Source organism: Poecilia mexicana, unplaced genomic scaffold (genome assembly GCF_051168715.1).
Source record: "Poecilia mexicana isolate PSO_F unplaced genomic scaffold, ASM5116871v1 scaffold_12, whole genome shotgun sequence".
NCBI lineage: Eukaryota > Metazoa > Chordata > Actinopteri > Cyprinodontiformes > Poeciliidae > Poecilia > Poecilia mexicana.
Genome location: NW_028263381.1, coordinates 14,264,415 through 14,276,494, shown reverse-complemented (window position 1 = coordinate 14,276,494; position 12,080 = coordinate 14,264,415).

Here is a 12,080-nt window from a genome sequence, read left to right as displayed (position 1 = left end):
ATTAAAGTATTTAAGATTCTGCCAAAGGGCTTTCAGTTATCTTGAAAGACACGCTGCACTTTGATCAAGAAATCAGATAGAGCTGTCGCAGCACATTCCTCTAGTTTATCTCATCTGTTACTGTCTAAACATCGGTCTAAACTTCACCTATTTACAAATCCTAAAAGATTAAACTCCCCAATCAGCTTTCCAGAAACACCATATTGTCAAAAACAGAATAGGGAATTTTGACAAACAGCCAAGAAAGAATATAAACACAACTCAAACAAATACATCTGGGTCTACATCTGTACACCCACGGTCATAATTCTCTCAGCAGAAGGTAGATAACGACGTTAATGCGTTCAGCCAATTAGACAGAATTGTTTTTCTCAGAGTAAGTGGAGAAAATGAGCAGATTTTGCGCGTCTCTCTCAGGGGAGTTTGTGTTCTCTGACATCTGTGTCTCTTCTGCTCCAGGGACAGACAGAGTATCCCTAACCCTAACCCTCTTCAGCAGTGGCCTGCTTCAACTACGCTGCTGTTTTCATTCATCTCGAACATTATCATCAAGTGTTTTGATCTTACGGCTTAATCTTTATGACTATTTTTAATAATAATAATAATAATAATAATAATAATAATAATAATAATAATAATAATAATAATAATAATAATAAGTATGTCCACAGAAATGCTGTTCAAATTAATCCCCTCCATTTTTTCCTCTTCTTATTATGTTATATGTACCTCTCCATGTTGGTCTGGCACTTGCCTTTTGGAGACACTGGGCTGCAGCAGGAACATTCAAGCCTCGAGGTGCAAAATTGCCCATTTATTGTCCTCAGAGACAGAGAGACAACAGGAGAAGGTGGACAGCAAAAATACAAACAAAAACACGTTCAAAAGAAAAATGTACAATGGTTCAAAAGTGGAAAGCCAAAATTTAATTTTGGTTCATTGCCACACTCAAGGGTCAGATTATCAAAATTTTAAATGCTGCAGTGCACACAGCTGTGGCTCTGTATTCACAAACAGCAAATAATGGTAAATAATTGCAACCTATTTTAGGCACCCACCTATTGCGGATATCTTCAAAATTCTCAACCTATCTGTTTAATAGCATTTGCGGTTTTTCTATGTATTTTTATTTGCTGCTATTTGGACTTGATCCAGCTGCAAATATCCAGTCAAGAACAACACAGAGAGAAAAAAGAAAAAAATCTAAATGTTTCTAAAAATGATCTGGTATCCAAAATAATTTTATGTATGACTTTAAGTTCTAGTCACATCTGCTGTGTACTCCACTCACTCGCTTTGCACAATTTAATGTCACTGAAACATTTAACAGGATTAATGATTAATGACAGAGTGGACTGGGTCCCCCGATGAAGAATCGGCTTTCTCAGGTGAGTCGTTGCTCTCTCGGATGAGCAGCTGGTTCTGCAGGATGTGACATCACTGGAACAGTTGAAGCAGGAGCGCTCAGTAGCTGAATGAGATTAATTATCAAGTTAGAAACTGATACCTTGAGACAGTGAAAGGGTAATATAATAACAGAGCATAACAAATTGATCACACAGTGTGTTTATTCCTTTAAAGTTCCTCTGTGGCTTTTAGTTCCGTGGTTTTGATAAATTGATCATCGATTATTGCTGCGGAATCTTCCCTTCATTTATCAATTTCAACAAACACAAAGAGAGGGACTTTCAGTGGATCTAAAATGAATTTACATGTGATTAAAAGAATAACATGTATGACAAATTTGTAATGAGAGACTAAAAATGTTAATAGTTTGTTTAGTGTGAGGATTTTTGTCCAATTTGGAAAAACTAAGAATATTTCCCACCATAATATCTGACCAACAAGTGTTTAGTTTTTATTTACATGAACAAGCTTATTCCACTTTTAAAGCACTCTTCTTGTCTTGGTTACCACTCTATCAGCTTTTATGTTACCAATTACATTCATGAATTTACAAATTACCTCTTTAGCTTTTGTTTTTGTTGCATCTTATGAATACAAAGTACTTGCACAAGTTTTAATGTTGTGGTCAAAGACACCTTGACAGAGCTTCGGCTTCAGCAGTGTTCAAGCTGAGTTGCAGCGTCATGACTTTATTCATTCAGTCCGTCTTTAAGCCTTATTTCTTCTAAAATACCCAATTTTATTCCCAGGTCAGCTGTCTGAAATGCAGCCGCTCAGGTTATTTCATCCACCTTCCCTCTCAGTCAGCCTGAATGTTTGTTTATTTCCTGGTCTGTCGGCTGCAGGCCTCCACTTCCAGCCCCAGTTCTCTGCAGATCCCGCTTAAAGCATGCCTTTACATGCCTCACTGGCTCACATTTTCTGTAGCCAACGTTGAAAGCGGTTGAAAGTCACATGAGGAGGCATGCTAAGAAACAACAAAATAATCTGGTAAGTCAGCTTTGTGAATGGGAGTGAGTGGCTGCAGTAACATATCAGATCCCTGCCAATAAAACAATCGCACAAGAAAACATTTGATAGATATCTCAGATAGGAATCATGTTTGCTGATCATTTCACAGCTCTTTCAAAAACCAATACATAATCTCAGAAAAAAAAAATGCCTGAGCATTTAGTGAAGCAGGATTATTACTATTTTTATTTGTTTCAGTTACTTCAGGGTTTATCAATGTTAATTTAAAAAGTATAAATAAATAAGCAAAAAAATGAATTTAGCGCCTTTTTCATACCTGCATCATGTTTCTTTAATTTCGATGACTGAATAAGATTTCAGATTTTTAACAAGAAATTTTTTAATTTTGTTGTAAAATTCTTACATTTTTCAATCAATTAATCAACATATTTATCTATATTTTCCTTTCCTTTGTACAATTTATAAAATATATTTTTTAAATCACAAATTTAATTTATTTTTCTGTTCTGTAATTTATTTTCAACACAAAATAAGAGTTTTTTGGGTTGTTGTTTTTTTTTTTTGCTAAAAGTCCTAGTTACAGGACACCATTATCAAATATCGTTGTCATTTCATTGTTTAATTATATGCTACAAAGCATGTAGCGTTTCTCTTCTGCATCTTCAGGAACAAAATAACATTAAAGAAATAAAACAAGAAACATATAAACATATGAAAAAGTGAATTTATGTATAACCTGTCAAATCATTCTTATAATTTTGTGGAAAGTCAGTTTGAAAAGTTCATATAGAGGGTCTGAGGAGCCTCTGACATCGTTCAGGATTGTTTTATTGAAACATTCCCAGAACAAATCCTGCACAGAGCATAAAGATACTACAAAAGTCCTTTCCATGTTGTCAGCCATATTGCAGCTAAAGAGCGCAGGCTGCATGTTTTAGTTATGGCAGGTACTGGATTGACAGGAAATACAGTGTCAATATAATGGCAGCCATTGTATTGTAAGACAAGACCTGACTACCCTTTGTCCAGGTGTAAATGCTGAAATGTAATTCTGAGATTTGAAGATACTGCAAGAATTTGTAGAGTAGGAGGATAATTAGTCGCAGTTGGTCCCACCTCTCTTCCCAGTTGCATCATCTGAAGGGAAACACAGAAGAAGAAAATATGTTGTGTGCCTGTGGGATGATTAAAAGGAAAACACTGAAACCTCTTCTTTTGTGGTGTGGCTCCCACCTTAGATACTCCAAGTACATTTCTGTTTAACGTCTTCACGGAGATCAAACAGCCTATTCAGCTCAAGAGTTGGCTTTTTCAGTGTTGTGTGTCAAAGTTCAACTTGTTTTAACTTTGATCATGTGAAGAGAAAAACAAACTTTTACGTCCCACTTGTAGTCTGATTCTCTCTCATATCAGAAACATTTTAATTTATTAGGAAATCAGTTGTGTAGTAATTTGCAAGGATTTATAAATCAATTAATATCCTGTTTTATATTGTTATGCCTGTCATGTTTTATTCTGACAGGGTGTCTTTGACAAGACATTGCAAATACGCAAGAGTTCAGACTTGCTTTATACCAAAACCAAACCTGGAGAAATTCCCTCATGCGTTGTTTTGTAGTGATGCAGGAAACAATAAATCAAATTTCAGAACTCTAGTCCACTGTGCTATTAATAATAGGCATTAATAGCAACCTTTAGAAATGTCCAGTGGAGCTGAAACAACCCAACATCTGTTTGTCTTAACCAAGATTTCATGAAGCAAAAAACATGAACAGTTCTGACAGAGGGAGGTCAGCAACCTCCCTCTGTCTGTAATCATCTGGATACTGAGGAGACTCATGAGGTCCCTTGTCAAAGATCAGTCGGACTGAATAACGGCAAAGTGGAACAAAATGTAAATGTGTCTCAGTCTGTTCTGCACAGTTATGACTGCAGGCTTAATCCACTCAAAGAGAAACTCCAGACAAACCAAATTTCACATAATCCCATCATAGCAAAAAGTTGAAGTTTCTTGGAATTTTGTTGTTTTTTTTTATTTGACAAGCAAAAGTATTCATACCCTTTGACCTTTTTCCACGTTTTTGTCTAGTTTTAGAGACATAATTAGGATTATATAAGACAGACCGGATAGTGCATAATTGTAAAATTAAAGGAAAAGAACATGTACATTTTTCTTTTTTGTAAATGGAAATATGAAAAAATGGTGGCATGCATTTGTAGTTAGCTTTAGGGAGAAAAATAAAACTTTTCTGCTTCCAACTTTGCAAATCTGGTGACTGAACTCCATAAACTGGATTTAAACCATAACACTGGTGCTCTTAGCAGAAAGAGAATCTACCTGTTAAGGGGACTGAGATTTTTGGAGTGCAGGGAAACCTTTATTGACTTTATTGATGGTTATCTACACCAATTAATTAACCTCATCAGAAAGGCCAGCTCCTTGACCCAGTGTAGATGGTAGGAAACAAAAAAATCTAAAGCTACAAGTAACATCACTATTGGGCAATGTCTCCCAGTCCATGGATGAAGCTGTTGCTGAACTTCATTGACAGACTGCGGCATCCAGGTGCACAAAAGAGCCGTACCTCAGATCCTTCCTGCCAGCTGCTGCAAGACTTTGTAACCATTACCAAAAAAAGTTGTTATATGTTCTGTAATTAGCAGTTTTTCTCATTTTAAATAACATATGTTTTATATGCAAAGACAGGGATGCATACGTACATCTATGTGTCTATGTTTGCAATGTTACTGTTTTTCCACAAACAACAGTGTTTACAATAAACTACAGGTGCACTCCAACCATTAGGTGGTTTCTGGATTTTGTTCAGGAGTATCAGGGATTGAATACAAATGTACACCACACTTTTATGAGCAATAAGATCTGAAAGCCATGTGTCCTTTTCCTTCAAATTTACAATTGTGTTCTATGTTACACGCACTTGTCAAGCAAGTCCTTAATAAAATACACCGAAGTTTGTCGTTCCAATTTAACCAAAGGTGACACGTTTTGTGTTTGCTTGTTTCAAAGCTTCAAATATTTTTCCATCAAAACATGAAGCACAAAGCTGGCTCTGGGAATGCTCCAGTTTTTCATTGTTTTATCTATCCTGTCCTTTGATGTCCATTTCAAATTCCGTGAAAAGGTGAAGCTTACAGAAAATACAAAAAAAAAAAAAAAGAAAACATGCTTGTTGCTGTTGGCACTGGTTTCAGAGAAGCCATCTGTTGACTTTTTTTATGACACAGTTTGAAATTCACTCCCCATGGACGCCTCTGTTGAAGCAGGGAAAGTATTTTCTCTCTAACTGACACAACGCTGGCTGCAAAACTGAAAAAAAAAGAAAAAGAACAGGAAAAGCTGCAGCTTCGGTGTGGTCAGTGAAAGGATACTTGCACAAGTTAATGACATGTTAGCATGACAAATTGCTAAGCTAACATCTTTGAGCGGTTATTCACACACAAACCATAAATAATATTTTTTTCCCCCATTTGTTTACTCAACCCAAGGCATGGGGAGGCCACTGAACTGTAACAAGACAAGCAAATTGAAAACCAACCAATTAAAATTGTCATGACATGTTTCTTAAAGCCAAAGCTTTGACTTGATAGTTTCATTGATCTATCTGTTTTAGCTCGGCTGCCTGCCAATAAACTTGGGTTTGTGCCACGGTGATTGCTTAAAACCCCATTTGGCATCATGAAGACATCCTGCAGCCTCAAGGGGAAACAGATCCAGACATGATGGCTGAATATTCAGCAACGTAGGAGTCTCCGAACTCTATCTCTCTTTGTGTCAGTGAGCTATGTGGCTTCTGACAACCAGTCAATGTGAGTATTATATTCTTAAAGGGTAAATATGATACCTGAGGCTAAACGCACATCAGACACATCAGCTCTTTGGAGGCTGATTGCACCCTGGACATGTTGTCAGTCCATCAAAACTTTAGAGTCACTTCAGCACCTTAAATCATTTAATTAATTGAGTGAAGTTTATTCAACTTCACTCATAATTTAAAAATGAACTTCTGTACATAGGAAAAGGAAATTACATGATAGCCCTGTACACCATTCAGACTCTGTAGTGTGACATAAACATTTATGATAATAAAATTAAATCGTAAAACAAGCAACGCTTAACATTTCAATTCACGTTTGACTAATTCACATAATGTGAGTTTCATGCTTCTGTTGTAATCTTTGAGACTTTTCTTTCCTATTTTGTTCTGTTTTTTTCGGTCTTTGGGATTTAATCCAAGTTATTTCATCTCCCACTGCCATTAACACATTAATTCACAACCTGTGACAGAAAAGGGGATGCAAGGTTTTTTTGAACACATAGAAGAAATAAGCACAAACATACCAGATGTGATTACGGGGACAAATAATATTAATGATTATAAGTATAGTCATACAAATTACATCCTATGATTCATTAATTTGCAAAGCCATCGTCAGCGACAACTTAAAGTTGTTTTCTTTATGACTTCATCAGCTGTACAGGAATGTTGGTTCTCTGCTTTGCATCAATTCGGTTCACTGAGGTTTGTGAACATTTGTTTAAAAAAATCCAGTTGAAAGTTTAGAGATGCCAAATTGCCAGAGATCACTCACTTTTCCTCTTTAAGTTGTAAAGATGATTATTCACCATTTTAATGTTGCTAATGTCGAAAACTACTTAAAGAATTGTAAGGGGGGAAAAAAACAACATATTTTTCAGATGTATTAAGTTTAACAATTGATTTTATTGGCAAAACTCCTCAGGAACATTGATTGCTGCCCTTGAGTTGCACTTCAATCAGTTTGGAGTGTTTGCACTTTGAACAAGATGGAGAAAATGAGCTAAATTACTTCATTAAACTGTTAAAAAATATATAACACTTTAGGTCATGAAATATTTTGTATTAGAAAAAAATCTGGTGTGCTGAACCACATAGTCTTTCAAATTCTAAAATTTGATTTGGAATACAATTGTTTCTAAATATGTGGCTGAGAAAAATGCATGATTCGTTACATCAAGCTCAGACAGATTAGTAAAAAAAACTATATATTTTCTAGCAGTGCATGATTGAGCAATGAGTTGTGAGGGACGAGGCAGTGATTACTCTCCATCATTCCTGCCTTTTCCTGTTGCATGTCATTCCCTTTTTTTTCAGGTGAATCAGACGGGTAAAAATAGTTCTGGGACTATTTATTCAGAAATTCAGAATTATTCTGGTGCCTCATCTGTGAGCCTCCGAGAGTTTTTCCCAAAAATTATATAATCCAAAATACACAAAGACACGACACAGTTCAGGAGGACCCCCCTGAAGCATGAAAATGTAAAACAAAAGTGCAGAAAGATGCAAATAAGAAAGGAAGGACTGGTATGAATGAGCGGGCTCAGAGCTGTACAAGCTCAGCGCGGTGACAGGATGCTGGATTTGAGTGAACAGGGGCTGGCATTGGTGAGTAGGGGGGCTGCTGGTATGACGCAGGGAGTGCAGAATAAAGGGATGCTCTATTTATAGCAACGCAGCGACCTACAGTATGATATTCTTGCTGAATCTTCTCCTACACCTTCTCTCTCTGCTTACATTGACTCAAATTGTGGCACACGGCTTGTAATTTATTCAGACTAATTAGGGGGCTTTGATAGCTGAGGATGAACTAATCCTCTCACAGCTCAGGGCAGACCCATTCAGCAACGAGGAAAAGAAAGCCATGGCTGACAAAAAAAAAAACAAAAAAAAAAACACTGTAAATAAACATTTATAAGCACAAAATTCCTGGCTTTAGTTTTTAGAAACGTATTTTAAGTTTACGGGATTCTTTCATCCTGTAAAAAGTGATTCTGTTTGGAAAAGGTGACTTGGGAATAAGTTCCTGGATAAATACAGGTCCTATTTAGTAATAGGGACATAATTTAGAAAAGTAATATTCAGTGTGAGAATGTGTATAATTATTTTATTTCTGTCTCAGGGTGGATTTTTGCAGCTGAAAATATGCACACTATCGCCCCCTGGTGTTGAAAGGTATACTGATCACCGGCGCACTGGATAAAAATAAGTTTTTGTCTATTAGGAAAGCAAGACAATGCAATCATATTTGCTTAGCTGAATTTATACTCAGAGTGATTGACAGAAAATCAATAGAGCAGACATAAGTCACACTAAAAACATCAAATGAACCAAAAAAAAAAAAAAACAAGATACGAATGAAAAACGTGGGATCAAATAAAAACAATAACATATTTAAATGCAACCCCGAGCAAATTAAATGATAAAGCCATTTTAGACTTTGCAAACACTGGTTTCAGTCTCGACTTAAATGAGTCAACATTTTCTCTTTCTCTCTGGTATTCAGGGAATTTGTTCCAGGAAGAAGCAATGAAAACATCTGCAGTCATTGTAGATTTCGGGATAAGAGTTCAGGTGGTGACGGATAGTTAAATAAATATGATCAAAAATTTAACTGATGATGTCATACAAGTATGACTGCCTTTATCTTTTAATGAAAAATCTATAAAAGTCATAGCGACCCTGCAGAGAGATTCACTGAAATGGAGTTGGCAAAACAGTCAAGCTTTCAAGTGAAGTAGATCAGATGTGTGTAAAACACATCTAATGTTTGGGCCTCAAATATAAAGCGTCTTAATCTGATGGTTGTTGTTTGGCCAGTAGTTTGAAAGAAGTCCTGAGAAGTCAATCCCAGTTTCCCATATTCAGGATCTTGACCATGACCTTTGCATGTGACCTTAGATGTTTCTGGGAAGAGTCCGACTCTGTGTCGTTTCATCCTTTATTCAATGTCCAAAAGGCAGAAATAAACTTTGCAGGCATAATTATTGTGCCTGCAACATTTTATTTTCTTTGTTTAGTTTGGTTTGATGATCCCAAACATGTTTTTTTTCACTTGTCCTTATGCTTTGATTCTCTAATAAATAGATTTTTATTTTCCTAAAATGAATGGTGCTGATTACGTCCTGTTTGTCCTGATCTCAGAGTCACGTTCTTCGACTAGTGATCCCTCGTGATGTCCTGCCTTGCAAGCTTCGACTGGCCTTAATTGGCCTTTGTTACACACTGTTCTGATTTTTTAATGTCTTTGTTTCATGCCCGTTGGAGAAAGAGGACATCTAAAACTCCCACAGAATGAAACGTTTTCTTGATGTGGGTAGTAAAATTAACTGTTTCACTGCTACATCTGAAAAATAGAGTAAACTATTGTCATGCTTCTAGAGACTAATGAACGTATTTTGTGCTCATTTCTCACAAATTGACACATTTCCTTCAATTTTATTAAAAGGCCTTTGACATAATTTGCTTGAATGCTATGAATTACCTGACTTTTAAGTTATTTTATTTGAAAAATGTTTCCCCTCTCTTTCATGTGGCTGATATTTTAAATATTTGAGATCAATATTTAACCACTTTAAAACATCAGACAAATTAATTTAGGTACAGAAATGTCTTTTAGATATAAATTACTCTTAAAACACTGACATTTCTCTTATTTGCAAATAGGTGCTTGTTCCTATCAGTCTTTAACTTTTCCATCTCAAAGTAATTTTCAGTCCATTCTTCTTTGGTTTCTCACATTTTTACAAGCTGAACCTAAAGACATTTTGACAAGTTCTTAACATTGAAACGTTTTATTTTCATTATGCTAAATTCATTGACAAATTAATATGCTGACACTAGTTTTATTAAACACTAAAAGTGGGATATCTGCTAAAAGCTAATAGTTCAGACACCCAAATAAATGTGTGCTAACAGGCAAGAGTCAATCTAGACTAAATATTACAAATATTAGTAATATTATTTATTAAACTGGACTCATCCTGAAACACCAAACAATGACATTTTGTTATCTTTGTTATTTTCTGAATAAACAATAAAGACAAGTGTGAGAGATTACAGTGAATCACATCCAACCTTCTATTATTTTACCCTTCAGTTGTGTTTTTATTTCATTTTCAACTAAAATGCTTATGACTCAACACAGCATTTTAATGAGACAAACACGACTACTTATGACTGTGCACAAATTGATTCAGAATGACAGGAGACAGATTTTGAGAATATGACACAAACGGGTAAGAAGCAGCCTTTTGGTTGTTCATTGCTGAAAAAATGATCCATCCAGGATGTGTCTTATTGTTAGAACAAGCATCCGCTATAAAGAGGCTATTGTCCTCTGCACAGCTGTCAAGAGTTTGACCTTTGACCTCAAACCCTCTTCTCTTTTTTCCTCTTCTCTTTGCTCCTGTCTGAAAACTGAATCAAAATAATTATTTTGGTCAATTACAAAAATTGGAGAGCATATAAAAGGTTTATTTTTAAATATATAAAATGTGTACATGCATCAAATTAATTGAAATAAGCTTTAATCTGACATATGCAGTTGTTGTAGTCCAGATGATGCCAAGTTTAATTCAACTGAATAAAACTTTTTTCTCTCTCTTTTGACAGAGAAAATGACCCTTCATTTTAAATATTTTGGAAATTTAAAATAATGTTATTGTATTAAAACATATTTACTCCTTTTGAAATTTTGAAGCAGACTTGAAAACTAAGATTGTCCACATTTAAAGAATGTTGCCTATGACAAATTAGGAAACTGTCATGGTTGTTAAAAAGAAAAGTATCTTTTACTCAGCATGAGTTATGAGCGATGAGTAACAAACGCTGCACCACAGAACGATGACTGTTTACTTTTACTGCATTATAATGGAATCTGGGTTATGTTCGGTTTTTACTGTGAGAAACATCCTGACGAATGTGGATTTTCTTCTATCTGACAGAGGCAGAAATGTGTTAACATTAGCAGCCTTAAGAGGACCGTCTAACATAGAAAAGACTTAAAGAATAGTTTATACAAACCTGTAAGCAGGACAGTGTGAAATTCCCTTTTGTGGTGTTTATCCAGAATGAGGAACAAATTATAAACAGAAAGTACTTATTGAATAAAAAATGGGTCTGAAAGCAAACTGTTGCTGAGTCGACGTCATCCAACTGCAAAAATCGTACAGGAAAGATAAAATTTGTGCCTTACTAAGTACAAACATTAAGAGAGAGATGGGAGACCAACGTACACAAGAATTGATGCAGAATTGGTCTGAGTTACGTCAAAAATAACCCAATACAACTTCCAACATCAAATCTACATGTGGCATTGAAGAGGGTTCATTCCTACAGAGACACATTCTGGGACAACATCCCTGATATTAAGTCAGAACAAAAGGTTTTCCTTTCCATTAGATTCCCAAATATGAGGAGATTTTGCAAATCTGAATACACAATTAATAAAAATGAAAGTACACGGCCATTATGAGAAAGTCTGACTACAATCCAATGTTAAAATATTGTTATATTTCACAAATTGTCAGTCACCGGTGTCTTATTTTACTTTTCTGTTAGTTAGAAGAGATATTGACATGTTGCTTATACTTTATTAATGTTTCACAATCTTGCAAAGTACTTTTAAAAACACACCAGCATTCAAGGAATAGGAATTGGAATGGTGCGCTGGGTTGGTTCAAACATGTGAGGTTATGAAAGGCCTTATAGGTAAGGATTTTGATGCAAAGACATACTGTAATGGTAAGACAAAGACTCTCATGAGCTTTAAAAATCCAATAAACACTTTTGCTTTTGTTCTGTTTCCAAGATTTATTGCCACTGAACAAAGAAATCTCCTCTGACTAAGTCAAGGTAACAGAA